Source organism: Pongo pygmaeus, chromosome 8 (genome assembly GCF_028885625.2).
Source record: "Pongo pygmaeus isolate AG05252 chromosome 8, NHGRI_mPonPyg2-v2.0_pri, whole genome shotgun sequence".
In the NCBI taxonomy this organism is placed as follows: Eukaryota; Metazoa; Chordata; class Mammalia; order Primates; family Hominidae; genus Pongo; species Pongo pygmaeus.
The window spans coordinates 35736668-35750551 of NC_072381.2; the positions used below are offsets into that span (position 1 = coordinate 35736668).

At 41.7% G+C, this 13884-nt stretch overlaps 1 protein-coding gene across 36 annotated transcripts in view; it reads right to left on the minus strand.

Moving 5' to 3' along the window:
- The window catches only part of PARD3 (par-3 family cell polarity regulator), a 710416-nt gene that overhangs the window by 587369 nt on the left and 109163 nt on the right, over positions 1-13884 (minus strand). Inside the window, exon 1 of one of the 36 annotated variants that reach the window (XM_063669773.1) lies at positions 1803-1813. The exons of the other annotated variants lie outside the window; for them this stretch is intronic. The gene's annotated coding sequence lies outside the window, so the exon portion shown is untranslated. Of the gene's footprint in view, positions 1-1802; positions 1814-13884 lie in introns of those variants that run through there. 36 annotated transcript variants of the gene reach the window in all.

Consider the following 13884-nt stretch of genomic DNA (forward strand, 5'->3'; position numbering starts at 1 on the left):
CACACACACCCCTCAAAATTTGCAGTGGCTATCCTGCAGTGGGATTGAGGAGAAGGAAAAGAAAAGGACATCATTTTAAATTTTATACACTTCTATATGGTGTACGTATATTTTAAAATCCTTAAAACTCTGCTTTCAAATGATCTGAAGAAGAAACATAGTTGTGTGTTTCTGAACTTCTACATCACTCTCAGGTACACATTCAGATGAAAATATACTAAATTGCATGTTTCACCATTCCCTACTGCTTTCATTCTGCAACACAATTGCTATCCAGAAGTTCAGTCCTCCATTCTTCAAACCTAAAGATGATGTTTGATACAGTTCTTTCCTGAAGCAAAGACTGGAAGAGGGAGGCAAACGATTAATGAAGAGTTAAAATACAGATTCCTGGGCCCTGCTCCAGATCCACTGACTAAGACCCTGGAGCAGGGGTGCAGGGAGAACCCATATTCTTAAGAAGCTCTCCAAGTCCATCTCTAACAAAGCATGCCTAAGAATCACTGAAATGGAACACTTATTTTAAAAATGCAGAATGACCAATCCTTGTCACTTTTTAACCAGCACAGCAAGTAACTCAGACCTTAATCCTCAAAGTTATTAAACATTACCATTAAAACCATCTTGCAAGTAACAGAGTTCCTCTGCACCCTCATCTATCTGGACCTCTATGAAAGGAATCATTTATCTAGAACACAGAGAGTAAGTTTGTAAAACAAACACACACACACACACAAACATACACGTTGGCATCCTCTTCACTTGTGGGGCCTATTCTGACTGCACATGAATCCCAATTACAATATCATCCAGGAGTCCTTGGGACACCTGCCACTGAGACAGCTCCAGAATTTGGCATCTACAGATGTGTTGAGTCCCCAAAGAATGGAGTCCCAAAACCATTTACTAATGGTAAATGGTATTTTCTTTTCAAGGAAAATTGGAAATAATGTCCTGGGGGTGAGTAAGGAAGAGGTGTCCCCTGGCCACTTAGAATAGCCACATCTTGCCCACCTCTTCCCACCAAGCAAGCTCAAGGGTGACCCAATCAACTTAAATATCAACTTTCGTTTCTAAAATACTTCCACACACACAAGCACACCGACCTCCAAAATGTGGCTTATGAAACCATTCTTTAAGCCTCCTAATCCTGTTCACTCCCTCCAGATGAGATCATTATCTGCAGCCTTTATATAATATTTGTAGCCACCCCTTGGAAATAAATCCGCACCTATGGACTTTCTCAACCTCATAACTTCATCCTTCAGAACTTGCTACATTTCCACCTTTTCCCCAGCACTTTCCCTTTCACAGCCTGTTAGGCCCTGCACCATTTTCCCCCAACTCCGTGCCCAAGGCCTCCAATGCCTGGACCCCACCTCACCCTCCAGGCCAGCCCTGTCCATCCATCAAGACTTCTCAGGCATCCTCTTCTCCAAGAGCTTTTCCTGACCATCACACCCCCAAAGCAGATCAGCAGTCTAACTCCAGCCCATTGTTTTCTTTTGTTTAGAGACAGTCTCGCTTTGTCATCCAAGGTGAAGTACAATGGTGCAATCATAGCTCAATGCAGCCTCCAACTCCTGGGCTCAAGCAATCCTCCCACCTCAGCCTCCCAAAGTGCTGGGATGATAGGCCTGAGCCACTGAGCCCAGCCTGTCCCACTGTTAATGTTCCTAAAAACCACAATCGTATGGAAGATAGTCAGGTGTCAAGCGTGAGCCTTTAAAGGCTGTGAACTATTTTTACACATGCAGCATAAAACCTTTCGTTGACCCTACTTTACCTTCCAGTTATTATACCAATTCTTTGATGATCTTCACAGCAAATTTTTTTAAAAATTGTCTATGCTTGCTTCAAGCGTGTCTTCCTCCCATAACCCCATTCCAATCAGGCTTCCTCTCCATCATATCCACAGCAGCCTCCACGATGCTTAACACAAAAGTCTGTTGTCTGTCCTCATCTTATTTGGTCTATCAGCAGAATATGTTACCCCCTCTTTGAAATACTCTATAAACTTGGCTTGTAATCCTCCAACTAACTGATCAAAGCTTTTCTAATTTTGAGAGTCAACGGTTGACTCCTGCCTCCGGAGGGGTCCTGACTCAACAGTCAGCTATGCCAAGCAATCATGATAACATCATGCCAAGGCAAATATCAGGCTGCCACTTATTAAATGCCACTCCACAAAAATGTGCTGAATGGATATGACATTTTGAAAAGAACCGAGCAGGAGATCAACAGTAACCCCAACAGAGCATGCTGCATTAAAAATAAAAAATAAATAAATAAAACATATAAAAATGACCTCCTCCCACAAGAGTTTAAAAACCAGGAAGGATATTTTTGCCACTGAAAAATACAACTCCATAGAACAGTGGTCTCTTGGGAGATTTTAACTGGCAGCTTTCATACCATAATTCTCTTTCAATGAACAGAGGACTTGCTTTATTTTCAAGGGAAGAGTCCAGTATCCAGTAGAGAAAAAGAGCAATACTTATTGATTCCACTTTGTGGTAGTTTGCATTAAAAAGTTTAAAATAATAATGGTAGGAATCTCTGCTGTCCAGTCCATAGACACTTAGAAATGTAGCTGAGCAAAAAATTGTGATAAGGTCCGGCATGATGGCTCATCTCTGTAATCCCAGAACTTTAGAAGGCCAAGGCATAGTGACCCACACCTGCAGTCCCAGCTAATTGGGAGACTAAGGCAGGGGGATCCCTTGAGCACAAGAATTCAAGGCTGCAGTGAGCTGTGATTGCACCACTGCACTCCAGCCTGGGCAACAGAGTGAGGCCCCATCTCTTAGGGGGAAGATAAAAGTTATGATAAGCCACTTTTTATACTACCAATAAACTCTAATTCTACAATAATTGTATCAGTCATTGGGTGAATAAACAAACATGACACAACATTCAATTAAGAAGAAGAATGTTTCTCATTCAGGATATGTCCATTTAAAATAATAAAAGACTTAAACACTAACAATAATTGTGTATAATGACAACCAAAAGTCCATCACACACAGCAATAAATGAGGAGCAGAGTTCATCCATCAAATAGATGATCAAGCAGTGAATGTCCTCATGGGGCAAGGCTCCCAAGGATAGGTCCAAACCCACAGAAGAAACCTGGAGACAAAACCACATGAAGAATCACTGCTCTTATTCAGATAAAGAACATGAGCTTCACCTTGCCTAGTGCTAGACAGAACACTTCCTAAGACTAAGTTAGAATGGAAGCAGAGGTAATTCTACAAGATGCAAGTTGCAAGGAATGCTGAGGCCCACTCTACTCCAGGATGTGGTAAGAGAAAACAGTGCAAAGTCCTAAGGCGAGACTACCTCCTAGCCTACCTTCAGGAAATCTCTCAGATTCTATAAACAGCATCTTTATACTATGCAACAAGTTAATGAGCTTTTGTGAGTTATGACATGTATAATGCATAGGCTCCGCATATTACTCGCATGTGCAAATTTCAAAAAAAGTATCTGCAACTAGAAATAGCACCCTACTTTTGCATTAACCATGGCATACAGCAATGGTCAATATCCTGTCTAACTTAAGACCAGAAACAGATCACTGAAAAAAATCTATGTTGATAAAAAAATTTTTGAGTATTTACTACATGCAAAGCATTGCATGAAGGCAAAGAAACAATCATCACCCAACATCAGAAATTAAAATTTATCTGTCAGGCCAGGCGCAGTGGCTCACACCTATAATCCCAGCATTTTGGGAGGCCAACGCAGGCGGGTCACCTGAGGTCAGGAGTTAAGGACCAGCCTGGCCAACATGACGAAACCCTGTCTATGAAAAGCATAAAAATTAGCCAGGCATGGTGGCGTGTGCCTGTAGTTCCAGCTCCTCCTTCTCCTGTAGTCCCAGGAGAATCACTTGAACCTGGGAGGCGGAAGTTGCAGTGAGCTGAGATCACACCACTGCACTCCAGCCTGGGAAACAGAGTGAGACTCCATCTCAAAAATAAAATAAAATTTATCTGACAAAACATAAACAAGTCATAAAAAAAGAGGTAGACCATGTGTTCAAAGAAAACTACACCAAAAAAAAAAAAGTTTTGTGAATTCAGGAAGGAAAGATCACTCTCACTTGGAAAGTCTTCATGGGGAGGTTTTAGCAGAATCGGCTCTTAAATGAGCAGACCAGAGGGACAGGGCACAAGAGGAGGACCCTGAGCAGAGGGAGGGTATAAGCAGCAGGGAAGAGTGGCAGAGGTGATTCAGAACGCTATGAACACACAGATAAAAATGAAAGGGTAAAAACATCATATCAAAAAGACACACTTTTATTTCCTCCTGAAAGCCCACTGAAACCACAATACACATGTGGGGATTTTGTTGTTGTTGTTGTTTTTTCCAAGCATAATCCCACAAAGACAAAAAGAACAGAGGGAAATGAGGGAAACAGAGTTTTTGGAAGCTGAGAAGCAGGTGGCCCAGAGGCAACACATTTTGCAGAACCAAGAAAGGGAACCCCAAGGTAACTGTGGGGAAAGCCAGGAAGCAGCAAGACTTCCCCGACAGAGCCGGTAAGAGGCTCTGGAATGGGGAGAACCAAGAATGTCAGAACATGGGAACAGCGATGGGAAGAGGCCAGGCATGGTAGTTTATGCCTGTACTCCCAGCACTTTGGGAGGCGGGGCTGGGGGATCACTCAAGCCCAGGAGTTCCAGACCAGTCTGAGGAACGTAAGTGAGGCCCCATCTCTACAAAAAACTGGAAAAATCACCGAGGTGTGGTGGTGTGCGTCTGTGCCTATAGTCCAGCTACTTGGGAGGCTAAGGTGGAGGATCTCTTGTGCCCAGGGGTTCGAGGCTGCAGTGAGCTTGTCTCTAAAATATAATAATAAAACGATTTTGGCTGGGTGCGGTGGCTCACGCCTGTAATCCTAGCACTTTGGGAGGCCAAGGTGGGTGGATCACTTGAGGTCAAGAGTTCGAAACCAGCCTGGCCAACATGATGAAAGCAAGTCTCTACTAAAAATACAAAAAAATTAGCCGGGCATAGTGGCAGGCGCCTATAATCCCAGCTGCTCAGGAGGCTGAGGCAGGAGAATCGCTTGAACCTGGGAGGCAGGGGTTGCAGTGAGCTGAGACTGCGCCACTGCACTCCAGCCTGGGCAACAGAGCAACACTCCATCTCAAAATAATAATAAAACAATTTTAATATAAAAAAAACAAAACAAAAGAGCCAGGCATGATACTGCATACCTGTAGTCCCAGCTACCTAGGAGGCTGAGGTGGGAGGATCACCTGACCCTGGGGAATTTGAGGCTGCAGTGGGCCATGATTGCGTCACTGTATTCCAGCCTAGGCACAGTCAGACCGTGTCTCAGAAAAAATAATAACAACAAATTAAAATAATAATAAATTTAAAAGATGGGAGGAAAAATAATACTGTCTGAAAGTCTGTAGTAATTAAAGCCCCAGCTTCCCAGTGCTTCCAGAGAGCACAGTGACTGCCCCTCCCAGCCCCTGGTGGCTCACTGCAGGCTCAGACAGCAGGTCTGGACCGAGAAACCAGAGGAAGAACAATTGCAGAGGTGCCTTGTTGAAAATGAGAGGAGACAAGTGAATATTTATGTACTGATTGCAGAAAAATTCAGCCCTCTGCTTCCACTTGCTCTCAGAATGCCAGCCAGGGCTTATCCCCACAGGCTAGAGGTGGGAAGATCTTTCCCTGGGCCTCTGTCCATCTCAAGAGAAAAGGCAGGGGGGAATCTGGCCCAGTCCAGGGACCCCCCAGTGAAGCTCACAGTGTATGCCCTTGCCTGAACTCAGAGCTCTCAAGTTACCATTAGTGCCTTAAGTCATAACCAACCATGGAGAGACAGACTTTTAAGAACACCCCAAGGATGGAAGAGAGAACAAAACACAACTTGAAAGAACCAGAGACTGTATAAAAAGATGCTATTAAAAATCCATCACTGATATCCTAAGAGAGGTCAGATGATGGTACATCCAGGTTGCAGAGGAAGATAAGAAGGGAGGAAAGCAAGAAAGGAAGAAACGTGCTGAGGGAGAATTTTTTTTAAAAAAGTATTTTGGAATTAAAATATGAAAAACAGGCCAGGCACAGTGGTTCACCCCTGTAATCCCAGTGCTTTGGAGGCCAAGGCAGGTGAACTGCTTGAGGCCAGGAGTTCAAGGCCAGCCTGGGCAACACAGCAAGATCCCATCCATACAAAAAAAAAAAAAAAAAACCCATAAAAATAAGCCAGGTGTGGTGGCATCCACCTATAGTCCCAACTACTCAGGAGGCTGAGGCAGAAAGATTGCTTGAGCCCAGGAGTTAAGGCTATAGTGAGCTATGACTGGGCCACTGCACTCTAGCCTGTGTGACAGACACTCTGTCTAAAAAAACTAAACAAATAAAATACTAAAAATGAAGAGCTCAATAGGAAAATTAAGAGAAGTTGAAAATATCTCCCCTAGGAAGTTGGAAAAAAAAGAAAAGACAAAGAAGATAAAAAAGGCTAATAATAAAATTAGACCAGTCAAGTAAGTCAAGCAACTGAGTAACAGGAGTTCTAGAAAAAGAGAATTGGGAAAACAGAGAAATAACCAAAAACAATTTCAAGTTAATTCCCCAAAATGACATATGTTTCTCTACATTAAAAAGTTCCATAGAGACCCCAACACAATGTATAAAAGCAGACATACACCAAGGCACATCAGAACACAGAAGAAAACAGAAGATTGGTGGCGGGTAGGGAAGGAGAACGTCCAGAAAATACAGCACAGGCCACAGTGAGGGACAAGGAGTCACAGCAATACTGGAATCCAGATAATCATCTACCAGTGACTTCAAAACTCCTACAAGAAATAGTCCCCCATTCTAGAATTCCATTTCTTGCCCAAATATCAGTAAAGTATGAAGGTAGAAAAAAGACCTTTTTTAGAAATGCAACGTTTCCAAAAACATTACCCCCTTTGTAACTGGAAGATGTGTTCCAACAAAATAAGGCAATAAACCATGAATGAGAATGACATAGCATATGAAAACGGGAGACAATAACACAGAAGACAGCTCCCGGGACGACGGTGAAGGTGGATCCCAGATTCCAGGATGTCAGCTGCAAACCTGGAGCAGAGTGACCAGTCCAGACACCCCAAATGTGACCTCTTCAAGATGGCACTGAAAGAGTACCCAATGCAACTAAACACAGCAAGACACAATTTTAACAACTGACTAAATCTGAGGCTAATTAGTAATAAATGTACAGAAGACCAACCAAAGGAAAAAACATTCCTCATTTCAGGAAAAACACAAAAGTTGTGAAGGAAAGAAAAGGTGATCAAGGTATCATACATGGTTCAGCTATAAGCAGCTTTAACAATAAAAATAATGTGAACCTAGAATATTTAATCAAATTTGTAACCATATTTGTAACAAAGCAGTCTAAAAAGTGTGTGTGAGAGAGCGAGGAGAAAGGCAGACACAAACACACACAAATAGACAGAGATCCTAGAAGTGGCTACCTGTGAGTGGGGGCATAGCACACATAGGGTAGTGAAATAGGGTTAAACCTTCCATGTTAACTCAATAGATGACAAACAACAAGAAAAGAGAAATGAGATAAGCAATTTACATAAAAATATTAAAGTAAATATCAAAAGAACCAGGAGCAAGAGTTGGAAAAGGCAACCTCTCCCAAAAAAGGCTCTGCTCTTTTTCATAACAATCCTAGTAGTGCTATCTGATCATGTGCACATGTCACGTTGAGAAACACGAAGACTAAAGAGAAACAAGTTTGAAAAGTCCTTTAAATAATAACCATGGCACACAGTTTACAGTTTAGCATCCACCAACCAGATTAGCCACATGATAGTTAAGTTACCAAGACAAATAAAGTCCTAGTTAGTGATATAACAAACAGAAACATTTCAATTTTTTGTTTTGTTTTTAAAAATGCCCCTCAGACTTCTAAAACACTTCATTTTAAAAAGTCAACAAAAGAGCACAATCATCAGGAACTATGCTTCTCTCTAGATTCTCTGAGTAACTCTTCAATTTATTTAAGCCAAAAACAAACACTTTTAGAATATATTCTGAAGTTCTGTTCTTAAAAAAAAAAATGAATCATTAGCACTTCAAGACAGATATCACACATGCAATTCTTGACTTTTCCTGATTTAATCAGCTTCATTTTTAAAAATGCTGAGTGGCCAGTGCAGTAGCTCACATCTGTAATCCCAGCACTTTTGAGAGGTGGAGGCAGGAGGACTGCTTGAGCCCAGGAGTTCGAGACCAGCCTGGCCAATGTAGGGGGACCCCATCTCTACAAATAAGTTTTTTCTTGTTGTTATTTTTGGTTTTTTAATTAGCTGGGCATGGTGGTGTGTGCCTATAGTCCCAGCTACTAGGGAGGCTAAAGCAGGAGGATCACTTGAGCCCAGGAGGTGGATGATACAGTGAGCTATGATCACACCACTGCACTCCAGCCTGGGCAACAGGTTGAGACCCTGTCTCAGGGAAAAAAAAAAAAAGCCAATCTTTTCCAATAAACTGAAACATAGGACCCATCTTCAATCTTGTTACAGGAACACTGCTAAACATTATACAAATGTTTGTGTTGCCTTCTCAATACAGGGAGAAGACAGACAGTCAGATGTCACAGCTGATGTTCAACAACAAAATAATGACCTGTATCACCACAAGGGAGGGACTAATATCTCATGCTAAATACACTGCTCGGCCCCCATTCTCCACTCCAAACCACACCCAATACCAATGCCAAAACCTCAGCACCACAACACAAGACAGAGTAAACCACAAACCTGCTGCCTCCCTCGACAGGTGGATAGCTTCATTTATCGCATCAATCAAAAGTGAAAATGGAGGCATGAAACCAGGTGAAGTCCAACCTCAAGGAAATAACTTTCTGGCATTTAGTCTTATTAGAACTAGCACATAATTTCTCACGGGGTTACACATTATTCAATAATATGGGAAATCAGCCCATCGATGACCTCCGAGCTCTGACATGACTTTCATGCCAACACAAAGTCATGGAAGTCCTTCAACTCCTCCGCCATTCTACAGAAACGAAGGGAATGGCCTCAGACTACAGCGCTGGCACAGGACACAGCCAAGGCAAGAATGAGACAGCAGTAACCACCAGTTAGATCTGCACTGCATTTTACAGTTTTAAAAAATGCATTCATGTGCATTATCTCATGTGGAAAGAGGGCTTATAATTCCTATTTTCAGATGAGAGAACTGAGACTCAGAGAGCACAAATCGCCGGCAAGAGGTCACAATTCAGAAACGCTGGCAGCCAGGACTCCAGCCCAGGTCTGCTGATTTATTCCCAAGTCCTTTCTCGGACTAACACTGGCAGTTTCCAGTCTGAGGCATCAGGGTTGCTTGCCTTCTTTCCACAGCCCCTCCTCCCAGCCTCTTCTCAACAGCTTCATTTGTTAATATAGTACATAAAGAGAAGATCCAGGCCAGGCGTGGTGGCCCACACCTGTAATCCCAGCACTCTGGAAGGCCATGGCAGACTGCTTGAGTTCAGGAGTCCTAGACCAGCCTGGGCAATATGACAAGACCCTGTCTCTACAAAATACAAAAATCAAAACAAAACAAAAAAACTTAGCTGGGCGTGGTGGCAGGTACCAGTAGACCCAGCTACTCAGGAGGCTGAGGCATGAGGATCACTTGAGCCTGGGAGGTAGAGGCTGCTGTGAGCCATGATTGTACCACTGCACTCTAGCTGGGGTAACAAAGCGAAACCTTGTCCCAAAAATTAATTAAAGTAATTAATTAAAATAAATAAAAAGATGAGGCCCATAAAGTATTTATTTTAATAAAAAGGGCCAGGTGTTGTGGCTCATGCCTCTAATCCCAGCACTTTGGGAGGGCGGGGCGGGAGGATCATTTGAGCCCAGGAGTTAGAGACCAGCCTGGACAACACAGTGAGATCTTGTCTTCACAAAAAATTTTAAAAATTAGAGCTGGATGAGGTGGCTCACACCTGTAATCCTAGCACTTTGGGAGGCTGAGGTGGGCAGATCACTTGAGGTCAGGAGTTTGAGACCAGCCTGGCCAACATGGTGAAACCCCATCTATACTAAAAATACAAAAATTAGCCAGGTGTGGTAGTGCGCACTTGTGGTCCGAGCTACTTGGGAGGCTGAGGTGGGATGATCGCTTCAGCCCCGGAGGTCAAGGCTGCAGTAAACAGTGGCATGCCACTGCACTCCAGTCTGGGTGACAGAGTGAGACCCTGTCTCAAAAAAAAAAAAAAAAGAAAAGAAAAGAAGAAAAAAAGGTGTGGGCTGTTAAAACCAAGTCTGAAAAGCCACTCCATGAAAAATTCTATTACATGTTCTAATCACATCATGATTTAAAGTGGTGGTTCTCCAAGTGGGAGTCCAGGCCAGCATCACCTGATAATACACTGGAAATTTCAATCCCAAGCAGGATACACCACCAAAAAAAAAGTCTCTGGAGGCAGGACCAACCACCTATTTATACATTTAAACTAGCCCTCCAGGTGTTTCTGATGCACACTGAAGTTTGAGAACCAGTGATTCAGAATGAGGGGTAAGAAAAGATCAGAGAGGAAGCTGAAACACCTTGTGCCTCTTCTATACGCTACGTTTTAGCCCAACAACTCGTGGGTTTGGTGCTTCTACCCAAACTTCGGAAATCCAACAGATGTTAGCTATTACATCTTTAAAATGGTTACCATGAACACACATACATATTTGTCTCCTATAAGCATACAGATAATCTCAGTGTTCACTGTCAGAGTCTGTTTCTCAGTGTTATTTCAACTCCAGGCTCTGTGCAGGGGACTGCTAACACCACATCTTTAGACCAGAACCCTCCCAGCACTCCCACTTCAAACATCCACCTCTCACTGCACCTCACCCTGGGAGCAGTCTGAATCCTCCAAGGAGCTTGTTTTAAAAGCCTGCCAGGAAATTTTTATGCAACAAACAAAAGAATATCCATTTGGGAATTACTTATGACTGGACAATGTTTTTATGGAGTCCTATTTTACTTCAAATAGATAAAGTTTATGTTCCTTATCTTCCCTCTAACACCAACTTCTTGCCTTCTTCATTCCTACTGATAGCAGCATCATCCTGATTTAACCTAATCAAAACATAACCTAACTTCTTCTTTACAGGAAATGCAGGGGATAGAGAACCAAGGTAAACGATACCATAAGGAAACAATCAGACAAATCCAGAATATGAGTTTGTTTTGTTTTGTCTTTACAACGCAATTGCACTGATCTTTAAAGGAAAAAAAAAGTCCACTTCGTCTGGTATCTAAGTGTAATGTATGATCCTGGAGTGGATACTGCATCTGGAAAGAAAAAGTACTATGAAAAAGGAAAGGACAACTGAAGAAATTTGTCCAATTAAGTTAGGTAATGGAATCATACATTGATAAGTTTTCTGAATGTGATCATTGTACTACAGTTATATAACAAACAGTCATTTTTTGAGGAAATGTATGCTTAAGTAATAAGGGTTAGAAGTGTTATAATATTTGTACTTTAGTCTCAAATGGTTCAGGACAAAAAAATGCATACTATTACTAATGTGTATCTTTATGTTTATAGAGATAGAAAAATAATGTAGCAAATGTAAACAACTGGTGAATCTAGGTAAAGTATCAGTGGTGCATTTCACTAAAGTGTACATTAGAAATTTTTCAAGAGAAAATGTTAAAAATATGTCATTAAAAAAATAACCTGGGGACTTTTCTAGATCAAAAAGATTAAGGAGGAATATCCAAATTCAAGGTGCGAGTGATGTTTGGGTCCTCGCTGGGGTTAAAAAAGAAGTCACTGTAGAAGACATCTTGGGAACAATGAGGGAAATTTTAATATGAGCTCAATATGAGATAATATTAGGAAATGATTCTTAATTGTCCATGTGATAATAGCTTTGTGGATATTTAAGGAAACATCCTTATTCTAAGGAGTTGTGTTCTGAAGTATTTAAAGTGCCATGTCTGCAAATAGTGCAAAAAAAAACATATACACACATGTACACATATACGTACATGTACACATGTACATATACATATAAACATACAGGTGAGAACCCCTAACCCAAAATGCTTGGGACCAAAAGTGTTTCAGATTTCCATTTTTTTCAGATTTTGGAATATCTACATGCACATGAGATTTCTCGAAGGTGGGACCCAAATTTATACAAAAAAAGTCATTTATGTTTCAAATATGCCTTATACACATAACCCGAAGGTAATTTTATACAATATTTTAAATAATTTTTTACACAAAACCAAGTTTGTATTAAGTCCAAGTTTGTGTTAAGTACTTAGTGTGGAATTTTCCACTTGTGGTATCATGTCAGGGCTCAAAATGCTCCCAATTTGGGAGCATTTCAGATTTTCAGATGACAGATGCTCCACCTGTACACACACACGCAGGAATAAATATGTATTATTAGGAGTGCGAACAGGAAAATGCAAATCATCTCAAGTATTTTAAAGAGAGGGAAGTTAATACAAGGAACTGGTACAAAGATTTCTAAGAAGAATTGTGACTCTAAACCAGGATGGTGGTGCAGGCAGGGGCCGCCACACACAGGTTAGCAGTAGCAGGAAGCTATGACTACCCCTGGGCTGAGGGGGATAAGGGGAGGTAGCACCAGAGCCCAGGGCGGTGGAAGTGGGAGCCATGGAGGACTCAGGGGCAGGAGCTGGAATTTGGGGAGAGACTTGTTTGCTGCAGAGACACAGCCCAAAACAGAGAGGGAGAAGGGACCTACTTTGGGGCTATGTCATCACGGGGCCTCCTATCTCCCACCAAACCTCCCACTGGCCAAACCCAACCAGAGGTCAACTGACACAGCTGTGCTTTGTATGATTCTCTCAGCTACTATTTGAGTTTTTCATAACAAATTGGGAAACCAGATTAATTTTAAACAAAATTTAATGACCCAGGGTTCATGAGAATACAGGAAGCCAGCATTCTCACACACTGCTCCTGAGTATTTTGCACACATTTTTGGAGAGGCGGGGGGACAGGGAGGTAGAATTTGGTACCACGCATCAAAATGCTTAAAATGAAATATACCCATTGATCCAGAAATTTAAAATGTGGAGGAAGATACATAGTCAAGATGCAAATATTAAATGGGATATTTTAATATATAACAATAGAGAATGGGAACTAGCTATACACGCAAAAATAGGAAACAGGTTGAACACATTCAGTCAATGAAACACAACAGAGCAATTCACAATGTTGTTCACCGACTGTTACATGAGACTTTGCTTCATCCCTAATTTGAAGAATGTATTATCTACAGCCATAGACAAAAGAACTGCTATACACAACTGGCAGTGCTTGTCTATATTTCCTGGCATTCCATAATAAATATATATGTGCAGTTTTAAATATTTATCCTCTTAAATAACTAGTGAATACATTTCTTTCTTTCCCATCCCTTCCTCTCCTGTTCCCAATAAAATAATTACTGTCCAACTCACTTCTAGACCCCATCTCTTCAATCCTGTGCCACATCTTGCTACATTTATCTTCGCAAAATATTCCCTTTATCATGTGACTGTCCTGTAATATGAGTCATTTCCAATGACTCACTACTTTCTAAAAGTCAAAATCCAGTGTTCTTGGCCAAGCACTCAAAGCTCATCCCAAGCCGGTTTGTGACCAGCCTCAGCGTTGCCTCACCGTATTCGGATGTTCAATTGTTCTGTTCACTGATAAACCCCAAGCACCCAAAACAGTGTCTGAGACAGAGAAGATGCTCAATAAATACTGGTCAAGTGAAGAGACCCTTGTGTTTTTGTTTATTCTCTTCCACATATCTGCAAAGCTTTCACCCCCAGAGTTCCAACTACCCAAAT